At 35.4% G+C, this 18,581-nt stretch overlaps 1 long non-coding RNA gene across 1 annotated transcript; it reads right to left on the bottom strand.

Moving 5' to 3' along the window:
- Positions 1–11,313: 11,313 nt before the first annotated feature.
- LOC137831425 (uncharacterized) lies at positions 11,314–12,534 on the bottom strand. Its single transcript, XR_011084434.1, has 2 exons — positions 12,168–12,534; positions 11,314–11,604 (listed from the first exon to the last, which is right to left on the bottom strand). It is a non-coding gene; the product is annotated as an uncharacterized lncRNA (long non-coding RNA).
- Between the last annotated feature and the right edge of the window lie 6,047 nt (positions 12,535–18,581).

The raw sequence follows: 18,581 nt of genomic DNA, 5'->3' as shown, positions 1-18,581 counted from the left end.
CCCCATGGTCTTTATACTCCTCTTCCTATCCCTTCAATGCCTTGGGTAGATATATCTATGGATTTCATCTTAGGCTTATCCAAGACATCAAAGGGAAAGGACTCCATTTTTGTGGTAGTGGATCGTTTTTCAAAGATGGCTCACTTTATTCCTTGCCACAAAGTGGATGATGCATGCCACATTGCAAACCTCTTCTTCCAAGAAGTGGTTCGCTTGCATGGGATTCCTAGGTCTATAGTGTCCGATAGAGATCCTAAGTTCTTGAGTCACTTTTGGAAGACCTTGTGGGGCAAGCTTGGAACTAAACTTTTATTTTCTACCACTTGCCACCCACAAACTGATGGTCAAACCGAGGTGGTGAATAGAACTTTGGGACAACTATTGAGATGCTTTATTTCGGGGAATCCTAGAGTGTGGGAGACTTTACTACCCCATGTTGAGTTTGCATATAACCGAGTAGTAAATTCTACCACCTCCCATTCTCCTTTTGAGGTGGTCTATGGGTTTAATCCCCTAACACCTCTTGATCTTCTTCCTATTCCCCTTCTTGAAGATGTCTTGTGCAAAGATGGGGATGAAAAGGCTTCTTTTGTGAAAACTTTGCATAAAGACATCAAGAAGAGAATTGAGAAGAAGGTTGGCAAGTATGCTGAACTTGCCAATAAAAGGAGAAAAGCATTGTTGTTTGATGAGGGCGATTGGGTTTGGCTTCACTTGAGGAAGGATCGTTTTCCTACTCAAAGGAAGTCCAAACTAATGCCTCGATGGGATGGACCTTTCCAAGTCCTCAAGAGGATTAATGACAATGCTTATGAGTTAGATATGCCTGATACATTCTTAGGTAGTCATACTTTTAATGTCAGCGATCTAACTCCTTTTTCTGTAGGTCTCCAGAATTCGTGGTCGAATTCTCTCCAACTCGGGGAGTATGATGGAGATCAAGCTCAAGAGAACATGGAGGCCAATCATCAAGCTCAAGAAGAGGTGGAGGCACAAATAGAGGACGCCCATGGAGGTCAAAGTCCACCTCAAAGGATTACAAGAAGCATGTTCAAAGCTTTGGGAGCTAGAGGACATTTATTTTCTCTTTTTGTAGTTTCTTTAGTTGAAGGTGCTTAGAGGGAAACTTTAGAAACCTCTTTTGTTATAGCATCTTTTAGGCTTTAGTTAGGAGCTTTAGGGGGGTGTGTTAGTAGATAGGTGTAGAAGTAGAATAGGAGGTGCCAAAGTGAAGGAAGGAGTCACACCTTCCTCATGGCTTGAAATAGGCGCCGGTTTTAGCTAGCTTTGGGAGGGAAATTTGAATTGTTTTAGCTTGCTTTTTCAGCACCTTAGGCTATATATAGAGGTGCTCTCTTTGTAAAATTCAGATTGGAATTAATCTAAGAAAACTATACTCAAATTTTGAGTGACCTTTGGAGAGCTTTTGGAGCCTTCTTCCCTAGTCTTATCTTGATGGATCCATGGAGTCCTCAAGTGGCGGCATCACTCTCATCTAGGAGCATTCCACACTTCTAGTGGCGAGATCATCCATCCTCCTTCCATCTTCATGAGCATTCTCTTCTCCTTCCTTTCTTCTTCTTCAATTGTTCATGTTGCCTTGTGTTTTGAGTTGTTTTAGTTTCGATTCTTCCATTTTCCAGCACCTATATTCTGTTTTGTTTCTTAATTCTGTTCGGTTCAATTGAATATTGGTTTATTTCTGTTCGGTCTTTTCAATTTTAATTCCTTTGTTGATTCAATTTGACAATATTTGGTTCATCCAAATGAGTTTGGGATTTGGTACTAGTTATTGGTGAGTTCTTGTCTTAGAACCATGATCCAACTCTAAGAAAAGTGCCTCTATATTTTCCAGCTCAAGGTGATTCCTAAAAATGTCAAGAATCTTGTTCTATGTGGCTATTGGAATCACATCACCCTCTTAACTTATCTGGCTTTTGAGAACTGGAACTGAAAAACGTGTGTGGTGGAATGATGGGAAGATACCACATAACCTTCATTGAGGGTCCATGCTTTTCAATCTCTTCAATAGTATCATCATCTTTTTGTTTCAACTTATAACGTGATATCTTCTCCCATAATAATAAAAGTGGGTTGTTTCCGCTGTGCTTAGAGATTAGGCTAAATTGGCCGAACTCCGTTAACAATTTTCTGGTGTGTTTTTTCCTCTTTATCTCTTTTATTATTCTGATTTGTTTATTCAATATTATTTGTCGGGTAGCTCTGTTAGTGTTCTGTTTTAGTGGGGAAATTACTCGTTTTTTCCCAACAAGTGGTATCAAAGCCAGGTTCGCCCTTGGGTTGTTTGAAATTATTTGTAATATTGAATATTATATTTTGAGTTTGTAATGGCAAATCAAGAAGAAGAAGCGAAGGATGTACCCAGAGTGTCGGGCTCCTCGTCATCATGGTCGAGGTTCCCAGTGTCCACTTTGAAATTGACGGTGGAAATATTTGATGGCACTGGACATTTTGGCATGTGGCAAGGAGAGGTCTTGGACACTCTTTTTCAGCAGGGTCTTGATATTGCTATTGAAGGAGAGAAACCAGAAGAGGTAGAGGAGAAAGACTGGAGCATCATCAACCGGTTGGCATGCGGAACTATTCGATCCTGTCTGTCCAGAGAGCATAAGTATGCTGTAAAAAACGAGTCTTCTGCACTCAAACTGTGGAAGGCATTTGAGGACAAGTTTCTGAAGAAGAGTGGTCAGAACAAGCTCCTGATGAAGAAAAGCTTGTTCCGATTTGACTACCAACAAGGTACTACTATGAATGCACACATCACTATGTTTAATCAATTAGTAGCAGACCTGTTGAATTTAGATGTGAAGTTTGAGGATGAGGATTTGGCTTTGATGTTGCTATCATCTCTTCCTGATGAATTTGAACATTTGGAGACTGTGCTCCTTCATGGGAAGGAGAATGTGTCGTTAGATGTTGTTTGTTCTGCTTTATATAGTCATGAATTGAGAGAGCAGGATAAGATGAAAATCAAATCAATGACATAAGAAGAAGCATTGGTGGCAAGAGGTCGTTAGCAAAGCCATACAAAAGGGAGAAGAGGGAGGTTTAAGTCTAAATATCGAGCCGTTTCCAAAGATGAGTGTGCTTTCTGTCATGAGAAAGGACACTGGAAGAAAGACTATCCAAAAGTGCAGAAGAAAGGGAAGGCAAATGTTGTAGAATGCAAAAGTAATGTGGAATCAGATATCTCTTTAATTGTCTCGCTTTCAGCATCATCATATCCAAATGAGTGGATATTGGATTCAGGTTGTACCTATCATATGTGTCCCATTCGGGATTGGTTCTTTGAATTTCAAGAACTCGATGGCGAGGTTATTTACATGGGTAATGATAATCCATGTAAGACAGTTGGGATAGGTTCAATCAAGCTGCGGAATCATGATGGATCCACCAGAATTTTGCGGGATGTACGGTACGTGCCAAAGTTGAAGAAGAATCTCATCTCATTGGGGGCTTTAGAATCTAAATGCCTAGTTGTGACGATGCGAGATGGAATTCTTAAAGCAACTTCAGGAGCACTGGTGATGTTGAAAGGCGTGAGGAAGAACAATTTGTATTACTACCAAGGTAATACAGTGGTGGGGACAGTAGCGACAACAACTTCTAGCTTTAAGAAGGATGCCGAGGCAACGAAGTTGTGGCATATGAGGTTGTGACATGCTGGAGAGAAATCCTTCCAAATTCTTACCAAGCAGGGATTGTTGAAAGGTACGAAGGCTTGCAAACTTGAATTTTGTGAGCATTGTTGTTCCGACCTCAAGTCGTTGGGCAGCATCTCTAGGGTCAATCACCGCATCCGAGGTATTGTCCGCTTTGGAGGTCGGTGCTCCGTCACGGTTTTGTCCTTAAAAGGCGCCTCGAACGGTGAAGGGAGGAGGGAGTATATAAACTGCCCTTAACCTCGATTCCTGAGCGATGTGGGACTGTATTGGCATACGGGAACAAGCCCCCCAGTCGAGGTCTAAGGGGAGTGGATCCCCCTAGTTGAGGGGCAAAGGAGCCTCTTCGGCCCCACGGTGGGCGCCATTGTTCCGACCTCAAGTCGTTGGGCAGCATCGCTAGGGTCAATCATCGCATCCGAGGTATTGTCCGCTTTGGAGGTCGGTGCTCCGTCACGGTTTTGTCCTTAAAAGGCGCCTCGAAGGGTGAAGGGAGGAGGGAGTATATAAACTGCCCTTAACCTCGATTCCTGAGCGATGTGGGACTATATTGGCATACGGGAACAATTGTGTTATGGGAAAACAACGAAGAGTGAAGTTTGGCACTACAATTCATAATACCAAGGGTATTCTGGATTATGTGCATTCAAATGTGTGGGGACCTTCCAAGACTCCGTCAATCGGAGGTAGGCATTATTTTGTCACTTTTGTGGATGATTTTTCCAGGAGAGTTTGGGTGTTTACTATGAAGAACAAAAATGATGTGCTTGAAATTTTCCTTAAGTGGAAAGCTCAAGTTGAAAACCAGACAGGAAGGAAGATTAAGGTTCTCCGAAAATACAATGGAGGAGAATACAAGAGTGATCCGTTCCTGAAGGTATGCCAAGATTGTGGCATAATTCGGCACTTCACTGTTAGAAAAACACCACAACAGAATGGGGTGTCGGAGCATATGAACAAGACACTTGTGGACAAAGTTCGTTGTATGTTGTCTGATGCTGAGTTAGGCAGAGAGTTTTGGGCTGAGGCTGTGATATACACTCAACATCTCGTCAATCGTTTGCCATCATCTGCTATAGATGGCAAAACCCCGTTAGAGCTATGGTCTGGAAAACCTGCAACTAATTATGATTCTTTGCATGTTTTTGGTTTTATTGCATATTATCATGTGATTGAATCAAAGTTGGATCCACGGGCAAAGAAGGCTTTTTTCATGGGCTTTAGTCATGGAGTGAAGGGATACCGTTTGTGATGTCTAGAGGCAAAGAAGACGATTATCAACAGGGATGTTACCTTTGATGAATCTGCCATGTTAAAAAAGGTAAATCCAGAAGGTGCTGATAGTACTCCGCAACAGGTGGAGTGTGCTCGGAAGCAGGTGGAGTTTGAGCAGACAGTGGTGATCCCAACACGAAATACCACAAGTGACTCTCCTATGGCAGAAGAAGAGTCAGATGAGGAAGAGGTTCCTACCCAAGAATCTCAACAGCAATCAGCACCAATTGCAGTTAGAAGACAGAGACGGGATATTCAGAAGCCTACTCGTTTCATGGATATGGTTGCCTATGCACTTCCAGTTGTTGATGACATTCCATCCACTTACCCAGAAGCCATTATGAGTTCAGAGAGTGGTAATTGGGCAGGTGCTACGGAAGAGGAGATGCAGTCTTTGAAGAAGAACAAGACGTGGAAGTTGGCACAATTACCACAAGGTAAGAAGTCAATTGGGTGCAAATGGGTATTTGCAAAGAAAGAAGGATTTCCTAATAAAGAAGATGTTCGCTACAAGGCAAGGTTGGTTGCTAAAGGCTTTGCTCAGAGGGAAGGAATTGATTATAATTAGGTATTTTCTCCAGTTGTTAAACATTCCTCCATTTGAATTTTGTTGGCCTTGGTAGCACAGTTGAATTTAGAGCTAGCTCAACTTGATGTAAAGACTGCGTTCCTACACGGTGATTTGAAGGAGGAAATCTATAAGACTCAACCAGAAGGATACAAGGTTGCTGGTAAAGAAGATTGGTTTTGTAAACTTAGCAAATCGTTGTACGGACTGAAACAATCTCCAAGACAGTGGTACAAACGATTTGATAAGTTCATGAAAGATCAGAAGTACAAGAGAAGCAAATATGATCACTGTGTGTATTTGCGCAAACTTGAAGATGGTTCCTAAATTTACTTACTCTTATATGTTGATGATATGCTGATTGCAGCAAAGAGCCAAGTTGAGATTGACAGGTTAAAGGCTCAGTTGAGTAAAGAGTTCGAGATGAAGGATTTGGGGGAAGCCAAGAAGATTCTCGGCATGGAGATAAACAGGGACAGAGAGAGGGGAAAACTTTGGTTGTCACAGAAGCAGTATTTGCAGAAGGTACTACAACGTTTTGGTATACACGAAGATACAAAACCTGTAAGTACCACACTTGCTCCTCATTTGAAATTGAATAGCTGTTTATCTCCGACGACTGATGAAGAATGAGAATACATGGCGAAAGTCCCATATGCAAATGCAGTTGGAAGCTTGATGTATGCAATGGTGTGTACGAGACCAGATATTTCACAGGTTGTGAGTGTTGTTAGCAGGTACATGCATGATCCGGGCAAGGGTCATTGGCAAGCTGTCAGATGGATTCTACAGTACCTCCAAAATACCTTAGATGTTGGATTGGCATTTGAGCAAGATGAATCACTTGGTCAATGCATAGTTGGATATTGTTATTCTGATTATGTAGGTGATTTGGATAAGCGACGGTCTACAACTGGCTATTTGTTCACTTTAGCAAAAGCGCCAGTTAAGTCTACCTTGCAGTCTACGGTGGCTTTCTCTACGACAGAGGCAGAGTATATGGCGATTACAGAGGCTGTGAAGGAAGCAATTTGGCTTTATGGGTTACTTAAAGACTTGGGAGTTGGTCAGAAACAACTTGAGTTATATTCTAACAGTCAGAGTGCTATTCATTTAGCAAAGAATCAAGTCTTTCATGCACGGACGAAGCACATTGATGTTCGTTATCACTTTGTGCGTGAGATTCTCAAAGAAGAGGAGATTGTTCTCCAGAAGATTCACACTACGAAGAATCCTGCAGATATGCTCACCAAGGTGGTTACAAGGGCCATGTTTGAACATTGTTTAAACTTGGTTAATATCTTGCACATTTGAAGTTGGCGCCCGAAGGCGCAAATTTGAAGCACTGCAAAGTTTATTTTTGTTATGTTTTGAGAAGATTTGTATTAGGTGGGACTTGAAATTAAGCCAAGGTGGAGATTTGTTGATTTTGGCTTAATCCCAAGTCTCACATCGGTGGGTTCATTGTTTGGGAAAGAGGTTTGAGGGTTATAAATTAACATCTCCTCCTTTACTATTAAATATCCCAATTTGTAATATCTTTTCCCATAATAATAAAAGCGGGTTGTTTCAGTTGTGCTCGGAGATTAGGCTAAATTGGCCGAACTTCGTTAACAATTTTCTAGTGTGTTTTTTTCTCTTTATCTCTTTTATTATTTCGCTTTGTTTATTCAATATTATTTGTCGGGTAGCTCTGTTAGTGTTCTGTTTTAGTGGGGAAATTACCCGTTTTTCCCAACAGCATATCCTTCAACAACTGAAGCAATTATGTGAAGCTTTTATCAATCCATCCATTTATTGCCTTCAAATTCATCAATCTTACACACCGCTGACAACCGTGTGAAGTTAGTTGATCCAGGATACAATGGAGTCTCTGCATCGCTTGACATACTTCCATATCCACGTGCTTCTGCAAAAGACTCAAAACCCACATCACAAATCATGTCCTCCAATCAATCATCATCTACATCATGATGTACTGCATCATCCATGTTGGACCCCACATATTCTTCAGTTACAGAAACACATGGTAAATTTAATAATTGACCATGCCATGTTCAAGTTGTATAAGATCGAAGAAACCCATCACATAGAAGGTGCTCCCTGATTATCTTAACATCCAACATCCTTCCATTCAAATAGTTAACACACGAACACCTGATATTTGCTCCATCATGACCACTATTATTCGCGTTATGTTGCACAAATTGTATAAATTCTTTTACTCCTCTTTCGTACTCATCACTTATGCAAACAAAATTAATCCAATTTCAATGCATTATATTTTGTAATAGTCATTCATGTGTTTTCTAATAAGTGTTCTATCTCACGCGTTTGCTGAGGGTTGAATACCCCCAGACTCAATACCACCACGTATCAATTGTTGAGGGTCGAACACCCTCGGACTCAATACCAACACGATAATTCTATTCTAAACTAACAACTAACATAATATAAATTAATAATAAATACAAATTATAATAAATACTAAATAATATAAATTTCAAAAAATAAAAAATAAAAAAATTCATAACACTAAAAAAAGTTTAAAACACCACCAACCTTGCGCGTCAAGGCAACGTTAGTGAAGAGTGGCATGAGACCGGCAGCAACGGCAGCGGACGCAACAGCAGTGTCGGAGCCAAGAAAACACACACACAAAAAGCGCAAAGGCAGTGAAACAGTACTTCGAGTAATGCAAGAAAACAAACAAAGTAAGAGAAACGAAAAATATTCATAAACCATTGGTGAAGAAGAAACAGAGCTCAAACGAACTTACAATGGCACACCAACACAATGAACCTCGCATAAGAAGAGGAACAAGAGAGCAGGAATAGAGCAAACGTGAAGCGAAAGAAGAGAAAGAAAGTATGAAAGCATAAGTGGCGCGCTTCAGAGTTAGGATAAAAAAAGATTTAAGAATGTGACTATTTGTAATAGCCGCATTCTTAAATCATATGCTTTAATTTAAGAATGTGGCTATGGGTAAAGCCGCATTCATAAATTAAGCGCTTTGATATAAGAATGCAACTATTACATAGCCGCATTTGTAAATGAACTTAATTTAAAAAATGTCACCGCGTTTTGAAAGACTGCGTTTGACCGTAAAAACGCATTATATAAATAGGAGTTGTTTTTATATTTTTCACTTTATAAATTTAATAAATAAATACATATTATTATTAATATAATAGACAATCTAGACATTAGTAGATGATCTAATACTTGCTAAACGATCTCATGGTAAGAGAGTCTATGACTTTTGATGATAACAAACACTATAAAATGTATTAAAGGTATAACAAAGCTAATTAATCTGCAAGTATCAAAACTTAATTGTTAGGCTGTCTACAATTTTAAAATGTTAGACAGTCTCACAATGTTTAACCTGTTAGATGGTCTAACTGTGCAAAACGTGTTAAATGGTCTCGTTATATTAAACATGTTAGACATTCTCTTTATGTTAGATTTGTTAGACGGTCTCAGTGGATGATAACTTGCTAAATGATTTGTAAACGTCTTCGTATTAGATGATCCCATCTTCGTTTTTGTGATAGACGATCTAAAGCGTTAGGGAAGTTTCTAATCTCAATCTTTATGTTCTTAAATTGATTTGTAGTGATTCTTAAATATTTTTTAAACTCGTTTTGATACTAATAACTCATTTGAATCACTCTCAACGTGTTAATTGAATCGTTTTGGAAAGATTTCAAAATTTGAATATAAAAGAGAGGCTTTCAAAAACTTGGTATCTTCGTCTTTTTTATTATATTTGAATGAAATATATCTTCTAAATAAAAAAAAACCTATTTTAAATACTAATATGCTTCAACATTAACATATATGTTATTTTGAAGGGTTTTCAAAAACACAATGTTAAACGAGAAAGTTTTTGAAAAACTAGAGAGACAAATTCGATTCAATTTCAAAATTATGTTTTGATAAATTAAATCTTACATAATGTTTGATACATTTCAATGTTTATAAATTATGCACACATAGAAAGTTTTGAAATTATATTACAAGTAGATTTATGGTACAAAAGGTCTTCATATAATTGATTAGGAATTTAAATATACATATATATATGATTATGGTTAGAGCCAATCATTTTAATCTTGGTTATTATTATTGTGAACCACATTCAAATTGTTTCTGAATATAATTGCATCACTTAAGATACGTAGAAAAGATTAAAGCTAAAGTTTCCTTATAAAGCGTCTAATGGAAAATGAAGACGGTACAGGCTCGAAAACAACAAGCAAGGGATAGAGCTTTCGAATATATATAAGTATAGAAAGTTTTTTAAAGTTCAACTTCATTATATAATTTTTTAAGGCATAAGAAATCTTCAAAGTAGAAGTTTTCTTTTGGAGCATTTAATTCTAGAATGATGAACTATAGTTTACAAGCTTCAATTGTTATCATTTCTGAAGACTATATAAAGGCTTACAAGTCAGAAGAAGAAGACAAGAACTATTAGAGCAATTTTCAAAAGAGTCTTGAAGCATTTCAACAATTCATATTTGCTATAAATAGAGCATATAGTTTATTGAGATGTGTGCTAAACATTGTAAATCATTCACTTTGTGAAGTATATCCAACGAGTTTTTATTGTTCTCTCTTTGATAGTGTTTATCTCATATCTTGAGAGGTCCTTGTCTTAGGTAGTCTAAAGGGGAGATTAAGATCGGTGTACTTGGAGAGGTTTGAAAACTCGTTGCTCCTATAGAGGTGTGAAATCTCATTGTACTTGAAGATGTATGTGTACTCGTTATAGCGAAGTGTTTTGGTTAGTGAAAACTCTTAAGTAATTTGCTTAAGAGAATTGCACATACACTACAAAAAAATGTTGTATACGATGGCAATGATTTTCATATAAACTGAAGTTTATGAACACCACAATATACGCGTGTGGCGGTTTGCCAAACCGTCATAGAACTGACTGCCACAAAGTTTAATATGGCGGTCTTACGCTACCCACCACTTTAACACTTTGTTTAAAGTGACGGTTTTTATATGTAATTAGTGTGATCACTATCAGTCACATCCATGCAAGCATCATACCTGTCAAACGGTTTCAGTGATGACAAACTGGAAAAACAGAATAAAAAAGCAATGGTTGTGATCAACTGTAAAATTGATGAGAAACAGGGTAGTCTAAACTGCACTCATGGAGTTGCCTAAGTATCATGGTATATTATTTTGTCACACCAGGTGGAATTCGTTTTATCTCTCCAGAATCATACCCTAGAAAATGAGTTATTACATTATAGAAACTGCCATGTTCATTGAGTTACTAATTTGGGATCATTTAGTGAGGAACCAAATTGATATGTCATCTATTTACCTCCTAAACCTAGTTTGTCTCTCAAATTTATGTGGGAGGAGATAATCAATATCTAAGTTGTAAGCATGAGATTCACATTGGTACCATAAAGCACATGAACAACAGTAGAGACTCCAACTGTAACAGAGAGGACCAATGGCAAGCCAAAAGAGTAAAGTGGCCAAAATAAATATGTAAAGAAGGCAAGAGAGCAAAGCAAGAACAGGTATGGTACCATACCAGCTACAACATTAAGTAGGTTGGAGGATCAGGTGAACACCATATTTCGATAAATGTGATCAAAATCAGTATTCCTCCAATTAACTACTTCCAAATGTGTAGCCAAGTGACAATTCACAAAGCACATTATCTTGTCATACACTCTGATTCTCAAATCCACTCCTCCCCGATTGATCAATATTTACCATGTAATAAGTGTTCATTTCAATAAGTGAAAATAGTTCATTGGCAGATTTTTTTTATTTCATTCCAATCCATTGTTTGTACAAGCAACATCAATATGACTTGCAGGCAAAAAAATGAATTTGAACGCACTACAAAATGGTAAATAATTGTTGCAATAACAAATATTTAACCAGAACAGTAAAAGAGCATTCCATCTAGCATGGTGCAATAAACAGAGAAGGCAATCTATGCTCCCTGGTTGTTTCTTCTATGACCATTCTTTCATTCTGTATTTTTTGCTCTCACAGAGTGCTTTCTCCCAGTTAAAATTGTAACTAGAGCAGCTTCAATTCAACCAAATAAATGGCAGTTAAAATCAACAAAATATATGGTACATACACAAATTCATACACATTACGGTCAAACAAAGAGAATAGATTCACTATTTTAATTGTTTCCAAACATAAGACTATTTCGCAATATATTTTACAAATTCTAACTAGTTTTTTTATTAACCAAATCCTAACAAATATTATCTATACTAGAGACACAAACTCACAGTTCACATAGTTCGGACAATAGCAACAACACTCAAGCGATAGATTAAAATTGAGCATTAGATCACAAACTGACTATTCTTTTGGCAAGTGGAGGATAAAGGCAAATTAAGAACCAATATAGGGCAAAGACAATCAGCCATTAACACAACTGCAAATTAAATTTAAAGGATATCTTTATTATCCACAACTTAGTCATACATAATATTTGTTCACAATAGATTTCACAAATTAAGAACCACAATAGATTTCACAAATTAAGAACCACAATAGATTTCACAAATAAAGAACCAACACAGACAAAGGCAATCTAGCAATAGATTTTGAAGACAAGGTTATAGAGCACAAACCTGAACAAACGATGGCGGGCAGAAGTTTGAAATCCTTGCGAGGAGGCGATGATGGTGAATAGAAGAAACGATGACAATGGCAGATAGTGAAGGGCACGAGAGTGAGGTTTAGGTTTAAGGTGTGCGAGAGTAAGAAGATGCGGGACTTAGGTTTCACAAAGAGTGTGAAGGCGAGAGTGAAAGGTGACAGTGAAGGGAAGAGTGTTTGGTGAAGAGAGTGAAGGGAAAAGTGTTTCGTGAAGAGTGTTTGTGAAAGTTTGCAAAGAGAGGGAAGAGTCACATTTCAGAAGAGTGTGAAGAGTTAATTGATTTTAAAGATATTTGGTTTCCAAAGAGTCAACGGAGGTTTTTAAAAAAAATTGGAATAATGAAAAATGATATGAAAAGACGGAAAACGCGAGACTTTTATTTCAAAGAAGAATTGTGACAATTCAAAATAACATGTTCTAAAAAATAATTATGATAATTATTTAGATATAATATTGTACAAATACTTATAACAGTTATTAATAACCACTATATTAAATTATTAATAACCACCATATTAAAACTCTCACTTCAATTAAGTATAAATATATGTCTCCTTTTCTTTTCTCATTACTCGTTAGATACTACTAACATTGCTGAATTCATGAAACATTCCATCATTACATTGTGGAGCCCACTTTTCTTACAATTATTTGGGTATATAGTATAACATAAGTACTTGTATAGCCCTTTTGAAAATTTATACAAATAACTTATAGTAATTTTTTAAATTTTACATCAACACAAAACAAAAATAATTCATGTCTGTTAAAAATGATTGATTCTTCTTTCACGTGTTCCAGTGCCACAACCACAATCTCCTCATATGGGATTGGCTTCTTTGGCTTGCAAAACCCTAATTAATGATCCACAAAATCATTGAGAATTCCTCAAACTCCATTCTTAGTGGTCTTCATTTTTTCCTCTATGGGTTCTGACCAATATTTCGATCAAGTTTTTCAAGTAGTATTCTCATCTTTTACATACCCACTCATTTTAAATATTCTTTTTACAATTCTACTACAAACCTTTGCAAACTTGCACAATTCACATAGATAGTTATTTTGTTGTAACGATAATTAGATGAATGAATCAAATTGAAAAACAAATATAAATTCAAAGACTCAATTTTGTAAAATAGTTTAGAAACCTAATTAAAATTTGTGAAGAATTCTTGGTTATAAAAGGTTAAAAACTTCTGACGTTAGGGTATTTGGTTTGGCAGCCGCGAATACTAATTTCTTTTCTTACTACGACCAGCTGACTTGAAAACTTTCATTGGACGAAAACGTGTTTCATGCTCCAAATTTTTAGACTCGTGTTCAAAACAGAAACATTATTAATTTGTAGTACTTAAATTATTGTTCTGTTCTGACATCTGAGTATTTTGAAATAATTGCTCCTTCCGAGAAGGAGAAGGACAAAGATGGAAAGACTTGGAATTTCAAAGTCACAGTCAAGCTGCCGTGCTACATGTCACACCACTTTAATTCACCTTTTTTATGCTTTGTCTCATTATTAAATCTACCACTCAAAATAATTTTATTGCATAAATAAATCATTTGAATATATTATATTAGGAAACTTCTTATTCATATAATTTTACACTCAAATATATCTCTCATTTTGGTGTTTTATAAAATCTTATACTATTCTTTCAGTCACTATCTCGGTATTACAAATTTACAATATTCATATAGATAATTTAATTTTTATTAGTAAGTGGGTATTTCTGTTATGTATTTACCTTCGATTTGTCACATTATACTAAATTTTAAAATTTTCATTGAAGTCAAACGTAAATTTAATTGAGCATAAAAAGGGAAAAGAATAGTCTGTTCCCAGGTATGAACTCATGAAAAGCAAGAGAAAGAAGATGATTTTTTTAAAAAAAATAATAGCTAGTTTATACCCCTTTAAAAAAAAGGATATGTATAGGTAAAAGGACATTTTTTAAAAATGAAAAAAAAAATCTCTCTTCCCCTTTTCCTAAAATTAACTAAAAGGAAAATTGATGTGTTTTTTTTTTACATCCCTCACGTTAAAAAAAATAAAAAATTCCTTGGTTGCACCAAGTTCTTTCTCTAATATTATAGAAAATACTTTACATATTGTAAGTGCAATTTAATTAAATGAAAATCTTATAATATGCTTGCGTGATTTCGTCTACGCGTTTTGATAACCGTACTACTAGACGGAATTTTCATTCTTGATTAATTTAAGTTCACGCACGTTCCTATAACTTTAGTATTCAATAATTAAATTAGCACACTTAAGTACATAATCAATTATTAATCTATTTACCGAGTCACTTCAACATAGGGTGACATACATACACCAAAAGAAATAAAGAAAACGAAGATAAGGGTGAAGGCGCCAAATGCGTAAGCATCTTGCGTCAAGTAATCATCACATTATTGAAGTTGCTGTTAGTTGCAAATTCAATCAATCCCCCGTATTAGAAGGATTGACTAAGTTAAAGCTTAATTAAAACTTCTTAACTAATATTTAATCTAGAATTATAGTTAGATTACAATAAAATTATTAAATAAAGACAAAATATAATTAATTATTAAATTAACTAAATTAAATAATTATTTTATAAATTAAAAAATATAAATTAGATTTTTAAATTGATATATAATTAGTTAAAAGGTTTTAACTACTAATTACTTTACATTCTAAAGTTAATAACTAAAATCTTAATAACTAATTAGATATCAATTTAGAAACTTATTTATAATTTTTATTAATAATATAAACTATTTTAATACCAATAATTAATTATTTTATAAAATAGTATGTAATTTAATTATATAATAATTAATTATTTTTTATCTTTAAAATTAGTTTATGTTTAATGATTTTTTAATAGTAAAAACCCATTCAAAGAACTACTTTTTTTTTTATAGACAACAAAACCATTAAATAATTATAAATAGGTTTATCCGACCATTTTTTACCCAATCTATTTTAATATAATCTTAAGTTACAAATTTTGAACCAATTAGAAAAATATAGTATAGAAAGTTAATATTTTAAATTATTTTTACTTTTATTTTAATTTAAAAGAGTATGAGTCACTCATACGGTTTCGTTTTGTCCTACCAGCTCAACAAATAAGAGCAAACTAACCAGTTTAACAAATAAGAGCGAACTCTTAAAGTAAAGATACTAACTCAACCCACTAAATTATCACATATTGAAAAACTCAAACTCACTTTATATTTAATAAGACAATTATTTCTTCTAATATTACAAGAAAATTATTAAATAAGAAAATTATTAAATAAAAATTAATTTTAAAGACCAAAATAACTAATTACTATTTTATTAAACTACATACAATTTTATAAATTAAAAAAAATATTAATATCTAAAGTAGTTTTTATTATTAATAAAAATTTATAAAAATAATTTTTAAATTGGTATCTAACCATTAACTACCAAGGTTTTAGTTACTTACTATTTTATATCCTAAATTAGTCTCTATTAATTTTTTAGAGACTAATTTATAAATTAAAATATTAGTAACTAAAAGTTTGGTAACTAATTTATATACCAATCTAGGAACCATTTTATAAATTTTATTAATAATAGAAATCACTTTATATACGAATAATTTTTTATTCTCTAAAATAGTATCTAACTTATTCGTAACTAATTATTTTTAATTTCTAAATTTGGTTGCTATTTAATTATTTTATTGTATTGTAAACTTAACTTTTACTAATTAAATCAATTAATTATATAAGATAGAATGTTACTATTATCTAATAAAAATAATCCAGGATGGCATGAACATGATTTCAAGATTTCTAATTTAGGAATAATCACAATAAAGAGAATTATTTTTTCAGCTTTCTATGGTTTTCAAATAATAAATATATTTAATAGGGTGTTAAAAGTGAGTCAACCTAGCTTAGACATGTTGGTTCATCATCATGGGTTGAGCTAAAATTTAGTCAACTAAACTAAACTTCCTTTTTTGGTGAGGCAGAAGTTTTATAACCTCACTCACCCACCACAAGTTGGTGGATTAGGTAGGTTGACTCACTTAAACATGTTTTGTTCTCTCAACTTATTTTATATATTTATTGTACTGCAATTAAAGTGGATTAATTCGACTTGCTGTTTATAACAATACCATCAAAGTTTTGTCTATTTCACAGAGAATTATGACAAAGTGATACAACTCAACTTGAAGGATGATGGAAGAGGTCCAAGCACAAGCCCACATGCAAGCCCACCAAAGGGTAGATTTGGGCCAACCATAGAGTTATGGCCAAGAGGATCCAAGAAGACGTTCTTTTACATGTTCAAATGCCATAAACTCTAGTGTAGAGTAGACTTTAATTTCTTGTCAAAATTAGCATAGGAACTTTATTTGTAATTTTCTTAGAATTAATTTTGGTACTTAAAACACCAACCTAGGTAAACTTAGAGTTTCTAAAAAAACCTCTAAATTTACCAAGGCCGGTCTAGAAAGCCCATGGAGGGGGTGAGCATAAAAACTAGACACACCCCTCCCCATGTGCTCATTTGTGCACCCATGTGCCATGTGCACCCATGTGCTTCACATTTACATTTCATTTGGCTAGCATTAGGGTTGCATTATGGTCCTCCTTAGCCTATAAAAGGAGGAGCCTACACCTTGTATTTTCAAGTTTATTGTGAGTAAAGTTATGCTGCCATTTTGTGCCAAGCTTTGCTTCTCCCTAGACTTCTAGGCTCTAAACTTCATCTCCTTCACCTCTCCTTGGGTTGGCCGAACCTCCCTAGCTTCATACATATCATGCACCTTCAAGATAAACACCACTCTTAGGAGGATCTTGCTCACACACCTTCATAGCTTCCGCACCACTTTTCCTTACATGATTCAAGAAGACCTTCATGAAATGCCATCAAAGGACACAACCAACACTTCACAATTAGGTCAATCATCTCAGTTTCTAAGACAAGACCCTACCAAACATCAAAAGGACCTCAACAGAAGAAGAACTAGACATAGGCCAAAACATCATATGTTATTTCTTCTAGTCTTTTTACAAAACAAGTTTATGTAAATAATTTTGGCTTTTTTCGAGGGTTCAAATAGAAGAATAAGCTAGAGTAGGGTGTACTTAGTATAAATTGGGTTTGTGCCAAAATCCATCTTATCCCAGCTTCTAGAAACACAGTCATGTGTCACCCATGTGCTCATATTTGACCTAGATTCTAGAAGACTCCCCCATGTGCTCACATTTGACCTAGTTTCTAGAAGCTTGTACACATTTACACCCCTACCCTTCCTTTCTTCCTCTCCAAGGCATTCATCTCTATAATAGGGTGTCTCCCTTCTTAATGGATTTTTGTCCTCCTCTTTTCGGTTTTGAAGGTGATTTACAGAAGCTTCATGAATTGGAGATGGAACAAGGTCCTCCTAGGAGTGATGGTGACCTTGAAGGTGCATGATAGGTAGGATTTGAGAGTGGTGAGGCCAACTCTACTTGGAAGGTGACGGTTTAGGAAGACTAAGAGCCTAACCTAGAGGTTTTGGGCAAAGAGTGATATTGGCACAATTTTGGCAGCAATTCAGTCATGTATTAATCTTCAATTTACATGACCCAAGCTCCTCTATATATAGCAAGAGTGGGCTGAATATGAAAAGAGAATTGGAGGGAAATTCAAAAGTGTTGGCACATGTGAAGTGGCACCTATTTCAGCCCATGTGAGGTAGATTCTAGAATGCTTCCATGTGCTAGAAACTCTAGAACCTTTCACTCACTCTAGGTTAAATGTGGGCCGGACCTAGGTTCAATTAGAAGTAGGAATTTCTAATTGAACTTAGGTTAACCTTCTAAGTACCACTTTGCATGTTTCAACACAATTACAAAAGAATTAAACTATGCTACTTTTGAAAAAAATGTAAAAATTATTCTACACTAGAGTTTATGACATGTAGAATGTGTCCTCTTGACCCCTCTTTGACCATAACTCTAGTGGTTGCCTCAATTTGATATTTTGGTGGCCTTTCAATGGATTGGTGTTGGGGCCTCTTCCATCATCCCCTCCCTCTTGAAAAGGATTTTTCCTCAAATCCAAGGCTTCATCCTCGTCATTAGTAGGTGGATGTATATGGCTGGATGGTGTCCATCATCTCCTCCTTTTTGAGAAAATCTATCCTTAGATCCACAGGGTCAATCTCGGATAGCAGCCTCTTGCTTTGACAACTATGCTCGTCCTCCAGGATCAAACGTCCATCTATGGGAGTCATCAAACAAAGCAAATGTGTTAGTTTGAGTAGTTGTATAAAAATCAATTTTATTAAGTTGCCCTTCTTGTTTTTCTATTGTTTTTGGCAACTTGTCACATGATTTCTTTAGAAAGGAGTACATAATTTTCTTT

This window comes from Phaseolus vulgaris, chromosome 11 (genome assembly GCF_000499845.2).
Source record: "Phaseolus vulgaris cultivar G19833 chromosome 11, P. vulgaris v2.0, whole genome shotgun sequence".
In the NCBI taxonomy this organism is placed as follows: Eukaryota; Viridiplantae; Streptophyta; class Magnoliopsida; order Fabales; family Fabaceae; genus Phaseolus; species Phaseolus vulgaris.
This window is presented reverse-complemented; position numbering and strand designations above follow the sequence as displayed.